This window comes from Manis pentadactyla, chromosome 13, assembly GCF_030020395.1.
Source record: "Manis pentadactyla isolate mManPen7 chromosome 13, mManPen7.hap1, whole genome shotgun sequence".
NCBI lineage: Eukaryota > Metazoa > Chordata > Mammalia > Pholidota > Manidae > Manis > Manis pentadactyla.
Genome location: NC_080031.1, coordinates 723,036 through 737,718, shown reverse-complemented (window position 1 = coordinate 737,718; position 14,683 = coordinate 723,036).

Genomic DNA, 14,683 nt, shown 5'->3' with positions numbered 1-14,683 from the left:
CAGAGCACATTGGTTAGAAAACAACGTCCCCCAGCTGGACCAGACTGCCTTCAGACGATTCCTGCCAGGGCCAGACAATCCAGACATTGACAATTACAGCCCATCAGTTTGTTTTTAAATTACCAGGCTGCCAGGAAGCGTTGACTCCTTGCAGGAAATAGGCTGCATGATGCTTTGGGGCAGCTGCTGTGCAATGTGGTGAGATCACCAATCTGCCAGACAGAATTTCTGCACCTGCATGGGCAGCCCCAGCCAGGCCACGGCGGTGGGCAAGCTCGGAGCTGACCCCTCTCACCTCACCAGCACCGGGTCTGCAAACATCTAACAGGCAAAAGTTACTAGAGGTATCCTCCTCCCAGAACCCAACACTTACCTATGTGTCCTTGGTGGGGGGAGGTGCTTCTCTTCCCCTTGTGTGTGTGTGTTTGCACCCGTGCAGAGATGAACAGGGGAGAAGATCCGAGGAGGCGTCCCCCGGGCTCTCCTGTGTGCCACCCACCCTCCCTCCTCATCCACTCGGAAGGGCACGGCGTTTTCAGGCAATGCAGATGGGTGTCAGCCCTCCCCTGGAGGACTGTCATGGCCATTCACAAACCAAATAGCTTCTGTCCCAACAGAGTCAAGCTCTCCTCTGATGAAAAACTCCAGGAGTTATCCCGGTAGAGTCAGAGGAGAAGGTGAGATTTCCCCCTCACTTCTTTGCCCCTTGTACCACGTGGTGAGGGTAAAGGCAGCTCTGCCTCCCAGGTTCAGCTAGCTGCACCCTTACCCTCCTCCAGCCCCCTCTTCTGGAAGCCCTCACCATCCAGGGTCCCTCCTCTCCTCCCTGGGGGCACTTCACCCTTCCGCATGGGAGGGGTGCCCCAGCCCTGGATCCCATCTGTGGGTCCTCTGAGATCGGCTGATGTCAGTGACGTCATTCCCATCCGGCTTCTGTTCTCCGTGGGGGGCTGAGTGCTTTCCAGTATCGTGGATGAGGAGGGAGGGTGGGTGACACAGGAGAGCCTGAGGCCACCTCCTCGCATCCTCTCCCCTGTCCATCTCTGCACAGGTGCAAACACACACACAAGGGCAAGAGAAGCACCTCTCCCACCAAGGACACAGGGGTAAGTGCCGGGTTCTGGGAGGATGCCTCTAGCAACTGTGCCCATGTCAGAGGTCTGCAGACCAGGTGCTGGTGAGTTGAGAGAGGCCAGCCGCCAAGAGCAGCCACTGTCCCTGGGTGCAGGGAGAGATGCTGTTCTGAAGGTGCACGGAGGCGGCTCTCCCCCAGAGCCACCTACAACCAGCATCCTCCTGATTCTCTGAGGTGCAAACATATGTCATTACCACAAGAACTCATCTGCTGTTTAAGCCCATATATTAATTTTGTTGTACGACTTGGACCCTATTCCTTGTGATGGCCTTTTTGTGATGAAGAATCTCTCTCTCCTTCTGAAGCCGATGAATTGCAAAGGGTCCCCAAATGCCTGTGCTGTCCCAGACCACAGAGCCATGCTTCTCACCTCCTAGCATCATGATTGGGAACAAGACGGGGAGCTTTTGAGTGCATTCCACGGTGTGTACAGAGGCACCCGACATCCCTAGGTCAATCTGCTGCTCCACTGCCAGCTGAGGAAGCCAGAGCAGCCCCAGGAGGGGCCCAGAGAGGCAGCTTCCTGCGGAGGAGGGGAGGTGGGCCGCACCGAGACCCAGGCGCACCTCCGGTGCCAGGGCACATGGATTTCCAGACGGGGAGAACTAGGCGGGGCCACTGAAAGCCTGGGGACTCGGGGGCCTCACGCAGCTCTCATTCCTTCCTCACCAGCTTCTGCTCCTTCATCTTGGGCTGAGGTCTGGAGACACTGATACCCCCAGAGTTACCTGCCCGGCGGCTCCTCTGCACCAGGGCACCTGGATGGTAAAATCCAGTCTCTCTCTACTAAAGTCTTTCCTTCATCAATAACACAGATTCCAGAGTCCAGCATCTTAAAAGAAAAATTCTCCCACTTCTCCACATACTCTCAAAACCCCATTTTCCCTCTCTGTTCCCTGGTCAGCCTGGTAGAAATAACAGCACACTTACTTCATTCACTTCCCTCTCTCCTCCCCATGGAAACCTGTCCTGGCCGCCCACAAGCCAGACCCCTGCTGCTAAGTCCAGGGACCTCCTTGCCAGGATCAGCCACAGCGATGACGGCAGTGGCCGCTCCTGGTTCTCCCTGCTGCTCTGGCTGTTCTTTACCGTGGGCGATCATGGGGTTTCCATCTAATCCAAGACACTTAAGAATCACGTGGGCCCAACAGGCCTAACCCAGAACAAGCTGCAGGCCAAGGGGGACATGGGATCCCACCGGTCACCCGTCTGCTTTACTGGCTTCCGTCCTTATCCTCAAGGCCAGTGTTTCTCGAGGCTCTGTCCGTAAGCCCTCCTCCGCATGCCGCACACTTCTCTTAGGTGATCTCCCCATCACCAAGACTTCCAGTATCATCTAAATGCTAATGATTTTCAAATCTGTATCGCCAAGTACAGTAGCCAGCCCCTGGGATGGCAGCAGTGCTCCTTGAAGTCCGCTGGTCACACCCTCACGTAGCCCCTCCATCCGCGTACCAAGGTCAGTCTGTGTGGCCAGTAGGGTACGGTGGAAGCTATGGTGTGTGACTTCTGAGGGTAGATCAATGAAAGACTACATGCCCTGCACCCACACACTGCATTGTGCAGGCGTCCCCAACTTACAGGGGCTGGACCTATGGTTTTTCCACTTCAGGATGGTGCAAAAGCCATGCTCATTCAATAGAAGTCATACTTTGAGTTTTGGATTGTGACATTTTCCCCATCTGGTACTGTCCCCTCTTGTGAGGCAGGCAGGGCAGCAAGCCACAGCTCCCAGTCAGCCACACGGTGACAAGGGCAGACAGCTGGATGTTCAACCCCTGGGCACCTGTGCAGCCCTTCCATTTCTCACTTTCAGGACAGAATTCATACATTACATGAGACAGTCAGCACTTCATTCTAGAACAGGCTTCATGTGAGGTGATTTTGCCCAACTGTGGGCTCATGTACTGTTCTGAGCATGTTTAAGGTGGGCTAAGAACGCTAACCAGTAGGTTAGGTGTCTTAAAAGCGGTTTGCACTTAGGATATTTTCGACTTATGATGGTTAATCAGGATGTGATCCCATCATAAGTCGACGGAGATCTGTAATTGCACAGTTCTAGTCTCTGAACTGAGCACAGGTTCACACCTCTTTCATCTCTCTAGCCCAGCACTTGGCATATAGTAGGTGCTCAACAAAAGTCTGTTGCATGACTTGGAGGGACCAAACATGAACATCAGGACCTTCCAGGGAATGGAATTGTTTACCTGTGCCACAACCCTATGGTGCTCCTGGGGGTGGGTCTGTTCCCAGCACAGAGGTGGGGCCCTCCCTGAGCCCTGGAGGGACAGGCCTGCACACTCGGACCTGCTGGCTGGATCTGCCACCTGCTGCTGGAAATGCAGAGGCAGAATTAACAAGTCTGATGCAGCCAGACACCCCACAGGAATATTTTTTCTCCTTATTCTCACTTATTAAATTTTAAACAGCCCTCGAAGACTCTGACTTCACACGGAAATCACACACAACAAAACAATGTGTTTGTTTCCTATTAATCTGGTAGAGCAGGGAGTCCCACTGCAACAAGGCCCTGAATTATTGGGCAGAAACCAGCCTTCCTCTCTGGCTGATGCAGAGCTCCACTCGCAGGGAGCCCCAGCCCCTGCACATCCTCCCCTGCAGGCTGCTCCCAGCCCAGGGGCCCAAACCCTCAGCTTCTAGCTGCCTGGGATGCTCAGAGCTGCGGGAGACGGGGCCCTAACATGGCTCACGGCCAGCCTGGGTCCTGGGGCACCAGCTGTGCGCCCTGCAGACTTGATGTCTGGGGAGGGCTCTTCAAGAACTTCCTTTATGAATGGGCAGGAAGCTTCCAGAGAAGAGCCAGGTGTGGTCCGCAGGGCTGGGCTATCCCCACCTCCCCACCTGCCCTGGCCCTGCCACTGGACATGAGACAGTCCAAGGCAGCCATAGATGCCGGGACCCTTGAGACACTGTGTGCAAGTCAGTGGTGAACAAGGTGGCTTTAAACTAGGTGACCATGTAACTTATCATCCAAATGGGACACTTGTGAGAGCAGAAGTCAGTGAGGTTAGTCATTTAGCAGCAAGAGATACAAACGTCAGATCATTATGTTGCACACCTGAAACTAATATAATGTTGTGTATCAATTACATTGCAAGAAAAAGCCCGGAGCATAAACTGTGACTGTTGCTGGTTTAGACTCTTCCGTCCCACTCCAAGCATCACCAGGCCCTGAGCCTCACCCCAGGCGCAAGGGCTGAGGGTGGCGAGGCACCCGGATGACGTGCAGGCCAAGGACAGGATGAGGGCCCAAGGAAGGGATGAGGACCAAATATGGGGGTGGTGCATATTTCCCGGGAATTTTAAAGGTCATTTTCATTTGAAATCCTGTGACAAAATGACCAGGCACCGGTTTCCATTCAGCGCGCTCCCTCCTGCAGCCACCTGGCGCCCAGCCCAGAACAGAGTATTTTGGGGAGGAAGGTTCTGAAAGGCGAGGTTGGGGGGAAGCCCAAATCAAACCCCGAGTCAAACAGGGCAAAATCCCACGTCTGCCCTGGCCTGGCTGCCTCTGTGTTCAGGGGCTGGGGAAGCAGTTCTTCCCTCCAAGCTTCTACTTGCTGGTCACCCGGGATGGAAGAGGATTGGATCTTCACAGGAGTAAAGAGGCCAGAGGCCACCCTAGGGGAGAGTGGGTGCTGAGCCTTGGATGCTGAGGCACGAGTGTGTGTGTGTGTGTGTGTGCGTGCACGCACACCCACACTTGCTTAGATTTGTGCTGGAATAACAGTGTGCTTTTAAGCAGCCTGATGGGAGCAAAGTTTTCTCTTTGAGTGCTTCTAGAGACAGGGAGGAGCAGAACACCAACAGAACACCCCTTTCTACCCCTCGCACAGCCTCAGGGGGGTCTTCCTGAAACCCTCCCTCCTGCCACTTGCGAAGGGCCCCAAGGCTGAGAAGACGGCCCACATCATTCCACAAGCAGCATCCGGGCACAGCCAGCTGACCGAGGCACTGCTACAGCAGCACTGGGCAGAGTAGATACTTGAAGGTGGGTCGGTAGGTGACAGAATTAGACGTGTACGCCGTGCCCCCAGCTGCTGCAGACGTCTATTTAGGAGGGAGTGTCTCCCACACCTTCCAGGCAAAGCTACTGGGTTAAAAACCTTAATCACCTGCCCAGATGCCTGGATTGCTGGACTGGCAGCGTCACTGGCCATGAGCCCAGTAAAAAACATCTGGTGACAAGGGCAGGAGGCACTGGTCAGCCCTGCCTCCAAGGAAATAGAACTGATAATCAACCTGACTCACTGGGGACAGGCAGGTCACCACAGACTGAAACCAACAAATGTCAGCCCCCCAAATTCCACCGTTGCTGAGAACCCAAAGGATTCTTTGCCACCAAGGCCACAGCCATGGCAAAGCCTGGCAGGAGGCCAACGTGGGGCACGCATTCAGGCTGAATGCAGGTGAGCCAGTGAGAAAGTTTACTAGGGAGTGGAGGGCAGCTGACGCCCTGCACACTGAGGGAGCCGGAAGCTTTATGAGGTGTGGGACCAGGGAAGCAAGACTGCTCCACGGTTCATAACGCAACCAGGGCTGTTCCCACAAAGAAGCTCTAAGTGCCCTTCTGAGCCAGACCACCTCCTGGAATCCATGCAGCCTCAGGCTGGGAGGGGGCACTCGGCCTGTGGGCACAGGATGTGAGCTGGAGTAACGTTCAAAACCAGCTTCACAGCTTCGTCTGCTCCTGTCACTCTGCTCACCGCTAATATTCTCCTACTTCCCTTCGGGATCTCTGAAGTGCCAACCCACTGAGTCCCAGAAGGAGGAAAGGGGGACTACACCGGGTGCAGGCATCCCGCCCCCCACTCCGATAGCGCTTCCCGTTAACCACCCACCTCCTTTCTGCCTGGACAGCAAACCTGGAGGCCTGGACATCCCGCCATTTCCTGACTCAGACCACATTCTGACATCACGGCTGCCAGCGCTAATCAATGTGCAGGTGACATTCCAGGGCCTCCGAAGGCAGGGACACAATCCCCACAGGCGGGAGGTCAGTTCATTTCACAGTGTGCCTGACAGTTTTCCCTGCTTCACATGCACGCCTGACCCCAGAGCCCAGCGTCCACACAAGCCGGCCACACAAGCCAGCCACGGAGGCGAGGAAGGGCCGCAAGCATGATCGTCCAGACGCTGCTCTTTCCTTCTGTGGGTTTCCCCGAATCCGTTCAATATTCACTAAGTGCCCACCTGTGGAGAGCATCGTGCCAGGTACAAAGGGCATGAAAGGGTGATGAGGGTGCCCAGCCTGCCCTCAAGTTGCATCAGGCCCGCAAGCGATGATCAGAAACAGTGATCAAGGGAAGGGGCCCAAGAGCCACAGCGGGTCGGTGGGGGACAGATGGGCCGGCGGGCTGACCCGGGAGGCTGCAAGGGGAGGGTGCTTGGGGGACCCCGGCCCCCAGAGGGGGGAGGGGAGACACCAACCCAGTGAAAAGAGCTTGTCACATGACGTCAGCAGGCCCGGAGATGGGAGCCTGGTCGCACCACCCGCCGGCCGAGCTCTTTCAGCCCAGGGACCTGGCCTGGCTGTGCCCCTTCTGTGTCTCTAGCATGGGGGTGACACTTCGGCCTCAGGGTGGCCACGAGGCTCCCATCCCCCAGCATCTGTGAAGAGCCCATCCGGTGCACAAACGCACTCTGTGAACGTTGATTCGTCAGTTCTGAGCACCGCATTGGCTCCTGTGGACACTAACCCGGCACAGGCCTGCTGAGCAGCTCCCAGGCCCAGGACACAGGGACGGTGGGCGCGGGCGGAGTTCACCACCGCCGTTCCAGGCCAGGCACTGCTCCCGAGTGGAAAACGAGAAGCTGCTTCCTAGGGAGCCCCAGAAACCCTCTCCCTGGAGCAACACTGGCGTTTAAAGACCGACTGACGTCGCCATCCACAGCGGACCCTGTGGGCACGCACACCCACCCTCCTCTCTGTAAGAAGGTTGCCATGGAGATGAAACTGAAGGCAGACACAGAGGATCCCCGAAACGGCTATAATTAATTTAGAGCATTAGGAACAATTAAAGTTGTATAAAAGCAAGTTCATTTGAACAAGGTGTAAATCGGGTGAGACGATCACATCAAACATGAACAACATAAAGCTTTGGGGTGTGGGACAGGCACCTTCAAAGGAGGGAAATAAATTACGGCGCGGTATTAGGCACAATAAGATGCGCAACCTCATTTATCTGATGTTTCTGAAAACAAGACCCTGCTCCATATTCTGATTCCTCTAGTGCCATTATTCCAGGTTAAAAAACAAAATGAGTTTGAAACAAAGTCACCGCTTATCAAGTAAAGGGATCCAAGCTTCCCTGCCAGCGCTGTGGCCACAGATCAGCCCCAGTGTAGAAAGGGACGCAGGAGACAGACACCGCACAACTCCTGCTGGACCCCAGCCACTCCTGGGCACTTCGCACCCTTCGCCTCAGTTACTACCTGCACGGCTTCCACAAAGAAGACATGACCGGCCCGTCCGACCAATGGGGGAACCAGCAAGATTCGTAATTCACAGGGTCTCACAACGATTTGTGCTAAACAAGCACCTGAACTCAGATCTGTCTGGATTCCAAAGTACACACTCTTGCCACCATGTCACACTTCTTTGCATGGAAGAAACCAAAATGTGACATGGACGATGGCAGCGAGGTACCCCTTCTGAGCACCTGCTGTATGCCGGGCCCATGCTACACACTTGCAAACACATCTGACCTGGTCTCCCAGGGACCCTCTGTGTCACAGAGAAGGGGACCACAGTGCTCACAATGCTCAACGTGCCCAGGATGAGCAAAACGGAGACTCAGCCCCAGGCCTGGTAACCCTTTAGCACCCCAGTCCTCTGCCCCTGCCGCCCACCCCACTGCAAGTAGCATCGGTACCGTGTGTTACAACCTGCTCGGACTGGGTACCACTTGGTACCCAGCTGGCTGGCTCATTAGTGTTTTCAGCTGGACAACTGAGGTAGCAGAGAAAACTTTCCAGAGGTGACGAACTTCAGGACAGGGCTTGGCTTGGACAAGGTTTGAACAGGCCCCTTCTTGCTCCCAAGACTGGATGAGCCTGAAATGTAGAGCTGGGGCTGGGGGCCCCGGACAAGGACAAACATCAGGGGTATTTGCCTGAGGCAGCCTGAAGCCCCGCAGGCTACCCAGAGGGGCAGACCCACTTGCCCAGGAGGTCAGGTGAGTGGCGCCAACTGTCAGACCCAACGATGCAGGAAGGGCAGCAGTGGGGAAGGAGGTGGGCAGGTGGAGAGCAGGCAAGTCGGTCAGCCAGGAGCAAGGAGGAGAAGCGAAGTGAGGCCGGCTGCCGTGGCGGGTATGCTCCAGCACAGGTGGACGGCCGTAAGGAGCTTCCAGCTGACTACCGACCAGCGCTCTGCAGAGCTCAGTGTTAAGTGTCATATTGCTTATGCCCAGCTGATCCCCTGAACCTTGCAAGGCTCCCATCACCCTGGCCCCCATCCCAACTCTAAGACCCCTCAGCACTCCCCACATGCCAGCATCTACAGAGCTGACACCAGCCCCAGCCCCAGCATTGTTGCCATCTGCCAGCCTGGACCACCTCAGGGGGCAAATGTGTTTGCACGTCGCCCCTTACACTGTGATGAGGACTGATGAGGGTGACCCTGAACCCTGACCACAGCCACGGGGTGGATGGCATCAATCTGACTGACACAGGCTTTGAGAAATTAAGCCACAGCCTAAGGAAGTGTCCTTGGCAAAGAAGGGCTAAGAAGCCAGCACACGCTAAGGCAGAACCAGGAAAACGAATGGCTGGCATCTGCTTTCATGGCTCAAGGAACTGAGCTTGGATTTATTTCCTGTGGGCACCAATTCCACGGGCTGCAGGGAGCGTGCTAGGCAATAAGCCCATGCAGAGGCCATCTAACTAGGTGCTCAATTAGCCCACTCCCTGGATACATCAAATGCAATGGCCATGTTCAAGAGAAGATTATTGATCAAACAAAAAATCGGGTGATGATATGGGTTTCAGGAGCTCATGCAGCAGCCTCCCCTGCTTGTGGCTTGGGGCACGGTGGGTGGGGGGTGATAAATGGCCTCCATGCCTCCTGACAGGGAAGATGAAAGGCCTGGCCAGGCAATGTAGGTCTCTAGAAGCATTTATTCCTCCACATGATTCATTCATGCACAGCAATGTGGGGCTAAAGCCATGGGTATTTCAAGTTACGGTTTCCCAGAGAATCATTTACTTTGCCTGGATAAACCCCAGCTAAACGTGCAGACCACCTGCTCTCTGAGTGGGAGGAGCTGAGGCAGAATGGAAGCAGGCCCCTCACTGGGTAGATGGTGGGCACCCAGGAGCAGGAGGGGCTGGGCCCTTCACTGACTCAGCCTCTCACAAGGCAAATACTCAATGGAGCACCTACAACATGCCAACCACTGTCCTAGGTACTGGGTATACGGAAGTGAATGCTTGACATACACATACACACTCGTGAAGTTTCCAGTCTAGCAGGCGAGGCAACAGTGGAAACAAATACATAATATATAGAGTCAGGCCATAGACAGGGAGAGCTAGTGCAAAGGTCCTGCGGCCAGAATGTCATTGGTATGTCTGAGAAACAGCAGGAAAGGTGGCTTGAACCCGATGTGTAAGGGAAAGCAGTTGACAGGTATATGGGCTGGACCCAGGGCGCCGTACAGGGCACAGGAGAGTCAGGCTTTCATCCTGGATGTAGCGAAGGGGTTTGAAGCTGTTCAAGGGTTTTATGTAGGACAGTGATGTAACCTGACTTACATTTTAAAATGTTGCTAGTTGCTGGGTGGAAAACAGATCGTGATAGACAAGAAATGCAGAGACGTCAGTTAGAAGCCATTGCAGGATAAGTAATATTAAATGAGGACTTATTCTGTCGTATTTTATCACATGTTAACTCATATAATCCTTACGGCACAAACGTGGTTCTATTTCCCCACTTCACAGAGGAGGCCCCCAGGCACAGAGAGGTTAAGTAAGGGGTGGGGCAGGTGTGAACCCAGGTCCTCTGCCGTGATCTCCCAGGCCGCCCCGCTTCCTGGCCGTGGTCTAGGTGAGAGGGCCGGTGGCTCGCACAAAGGTGGGAGAGGTGGAGAGAAATGGCTGGACCCCAGGAACATTTAGAAATCAGTGCTGACAAGATGAGCATCTTAACTAGATGGGAGGAATGAAGAAAATACAGTCGGGAACCCAAGTGCTGATTCCAGGTCCTAGAAGAGCCGCGGGCACCTCCAGCCCAGCGCCTGTCAGCCTGGAGATTAGGCAGATTTTTCACCAACAGATCCTGGGGCCTCACCACCAGCTCTGAGGGAATCAGTCATCCAGGGGCCAAGAACCTGCACTTTGAAAGCACCTCCCTGGTGATCCTGAGGCAGCTGGTCCCCGGGCACTGGAGGTCCCTGGGCACTGGAGGTCCCTGGCACTGCGGCCTCACATCACGATCCTGGGGCGCGAGCCTCCGAGCAGTGAGGACCGTGCCATGCCCCACGAGATGAAGATGTCAAGGCTCGTGGGCAGTGCTTCTGCCCAGGTTGCAGGGGGCGGCACTATGGTCAGAATCAGGACCTGACTCCTGGGTCCAGGCTGCGTCCGCCACCCCAGGCCGCTCCTCCTGGCAGTGCCACATGCTCGCCTGTGTCGCTCCTCATGCAAGGACAGGCAAAGGGCCCCTAATGTCCTCGGAGTCGCTCGGGGGCAGACGTGGGTGCCTCCTAGAGGCTGAGTCGTCTGGAAAACTCACTTCACGTCTCCGCCCTTCGGTTTTCTCATTTCTAAAACCAAGACCCTAGGTCCTCACACTATTGCCTTTTGATTACATGAAATAATACACGTGGAACCCTTAGCAAGTCCTCAGTGTTGGTCCCTCTGAGGCTTCGCTCCATTCCTCCAGCCCCTGGCCCCTAACACATGTTCCCCTACAGCCTTTCTGCCAGGATTCTGACCTCTCTGTGGGTCCAAGACCAAATGCAGGCCCTGCAGCAGGAGGAAGCAGCAGCTCCCAGGGCACCAGCAGCACCCCAGGGGCCTGCGAGCGCAGCTGCCCGAGGAGGGCCCGCGAGCCAGTGAGGAGGGGGCAGGGCGCTGATGGGCTTCTGAGTCCTCGGGGTGCTGGACCCCAGCAACCGGTCATACTGCGTGACAACCTGCGCCCCGCAGCGCGTTCCACAGGATGCTGCACTTGAGCTACAAAACACCCGGTAGCTGTTACTACTCCCCAAGTTTTAGAAAGGAAACGTTGGGACTCAGTTCCATCACCTGCCCAGGTAACACGCTAGGAAGCGACAGATCTGGATCTAGACTCACGAGCTGACCTCCACCTAGACCAGCGCTACCAGCAGAGATACAGCATGAGCCACTTACATGGTTTTTAGTTCTCGAATAGCCCCATTTTTAAGATGTAAGAAGAAACTCGTGTGATTTGCTTTAATCGTATCCCAATATTTATCCCAATATATCCAACATGGTATTATTTTAACATGTGATCAGTATTAAAAAATTTTAATGGGATGTCTTTCATTCTTTTCTTCATAGAGCCTTTGAAATCCAATGTCCGTTTTATGCTTAGAGTACATTTCCATCCATGAACCCCCCAAGTGCTCGAGGGCTACTGACCATCACTGAACACCTCTAGACCTTGGGGTCAGCAAATCCCTCTGAAGGGGTCAGAGAAACATCCTGGTCCTCACAGGCCACATCGTGCTCTGTTGTGTGCTTGCTTTTCTTTTTTTCTTTTTTTTTTTAACCCTTTAAAAATGTAAAATTCACTCTTAGGGGACAGGCTGTAGAAAAGCAGGCACAGACCATAAGCTCACTGAGGCAGGAACCCTGCACAGCATGTGGACCCCGTACCCTCTGATACCTGGAGCATAGCGGGCCCTCGATACCTGGTTTGGAACTGAACTGACCTGAGGGAGGCCAGGCAGGATTTGTTACTCATCAGTCTGATGACAAAAATGATATCAGAGAGTCAAAGCGACTTATCCGAAGTCACTCAGTTAAATGCAGACCTGGAGCTCGTGGTGCCCACAGCTCTTTCCCCAAGGTCACGCTTCTATGCCCAGTGACACTGTTTCCTAGCTGCCTCGCTGTCACTCTGATGCCCGTTCTTCTGTCTTTTGCCTCTGGATTTGAGCTCAGGCTCCCAGAAGCCCCCACAGCTTGGCAGCACAGAGGGGTCGAGGGTCCTGCACATTTTAGGAGATGCTGTTAGAGCTCCCAGCAGGCAACATGTTTGATGAAGGGCCTGTGTCCCATGCCTGTCTCTCAGGAAATGAATGTTCTTCTAAGGTTAGAGAAAGTGCATTTTATTCTCCTTTACAGGCTCTTTCACAAAGAGAGCGGTGAGCTGGTCATAACTACACCCCACACCGGGGAGCAGAGGAGAGACATTCAGCAACACTCGGGCCTCAGGTAAACGGCGGCCACAGTGGACACTGTAAGTGCTGCGCCTGATCCCAACAATTGCTGCCAAAAAGCAGAGACAGAGCGCAAGTCCTCCAGGCGACTGCCACGCCCGCGAGCAAAACCAAACCCCCATCCCTCCTGGAGGCAGCTCGCCCTCCTCCACATGTTCAGGCTTTCTTTGGAAATGTGTTCTGTCCACACAATTTTCAACACAGTTTCCCTAAGATACAGTGTAAGACAGCAAGTGGAGACGGAGGTACCGGCAAGTTCTCTGTTGGGTGGCCGGCTCCCAGTCCCTCTGGTCTGGCCCGTGGAATTGCTGAGTGAGGGGAACAGAAGGGTCAGTGCCTGGACCAGGAGCAGCAAGGAGCAGGCCCCAAGAGGTGGCCTGGGGAGGCGAAGGGTCGGTCTTGCCTGCAGGGGGTTTGTGAGGAGAAGGAGCTGGGCCACTCTGCATTTCAGAAAGAAGCAGAGAGACAAGCAGAGGGTGACAGTGGCTGAACAGAGGCTGTGGAGATGGGGAGGGTGAGCAGGTCCAAGAGGTACCTCAGAGGAACTGACAGGCCCCGGTGAGTGATGGGGTAGAAAAGTGAGTGACGATGCCCAGGCTTTGAGGTTGGAGAGGCCAAACCCTGGGAGGGGGCAAAGGAGGTTTGGAGGAAAAAGACAGTGTGTCGGAGTGCTGGGCACATTAACTTTGAGGATGGTTCAGATTAAAGGGGAGACACGGCTCAGAAAAGAGAGAAATGTGATTCACCTGCATCTGAGGGGCGACTGACACCTCTGGGGAGAAGTAGTCGTGTAGTAGAAAAGATCAGGGACGCTCCTTGCGGGGGGTCAGGGACCTGCTCATTAGGGGGTGCAGGAAGAATTACCAAGAAAACAAAGGGGAAACAGAGGTAGGGGGGGCAGGTCTCAGAGACCAAGGAAGAGCTTGGAATGAGAGGCGCACAGCCATGCCCGCTGCTGGCATGGGGAGGGCAATTCACTCAGCAGAGATTTACTGAACGCCTACTCTGTGCCTGGCACCATTCTGGGTACCAAGCATTCAGCAGTGAAGACAACAAAACTCCCAAACTAGTTGGAGAGAGACCAAACTTAAGCCAATAAATAAGTAAATTCATCAAGATCATGTTGTGGGATAACTAGTGGTCCCAAGAAAGGTATGTCCACGTCCTAGCCTCTGGCACCCGAAGGTGTTCTTACTTGGAAACCGAGTATTCGCAGTGTAATTAAGGATCTGGAGATTAAATTATCCGGGATTAGACCGAGCCGTGAATCTAATGACCGCTGTCCTTATATGAAAAAAGAAAGGGACGTTTGAAACACATTCTGGGGAGACCATGTGGAGATGGGGGCACAGACTGAAGATTCACCGACAAGACAGACAGCGAGAGAAACCCTCGGAACAGAGCCTCCTGCCTGCACGTCTCTGTCCTTATGAGGACCCCAGCCACCGGGTTTAAGGTCCACCCTGATCCAAAAACACCTCATCTTAACCTGATGACACGGGCGGTGACCCTATTTCCCAGTAAGGCCACTTTCACAGGAACTGGGGCTTAAGACCTCAGCATACACTGGGGGGTGGGGGGCGCCTGCAGTGAGACCCACAGCAAACACCATATAATCACCTCAATAAATGCAGAAAAACCATTTGGAGTATCCATCACCCACTCATGATAAAAACTCTCAGTCAACTAGAAATAGAAGCAGTTTCTCAGCCTGACAGAAGACAACTACAGAAAACCGCCCCCTAATTTCACCCTTAATGGTGAAAGACTGAGGGCTTTTTCCCTTGGATGGGAAATAATCAAGGACGGCCACTCGTGCTCCTTGTAGTCACCATCACCCTGGAAGCTTATCCAGTGAAATGAGTGAAGATTGGAAAGAAAGAGTAAACGGCCTCTGTTTGTATACAACATGATTGTCTATGTAGAAAATCCGAAAGAATCCATACAAAACAATTTACTAGAGTCAATATAATTGGGTTTAGCAGAGTCACAGGCTACAAAGTAAACATACAAAAGGCAATTGTATTTGTATTTACTAGCAATCAGCCATTGGACATTGAAATTTGCAAAAATGCAGTTTATAATCGCTCCCTGAAACCATGAAGCACTTCCAGAT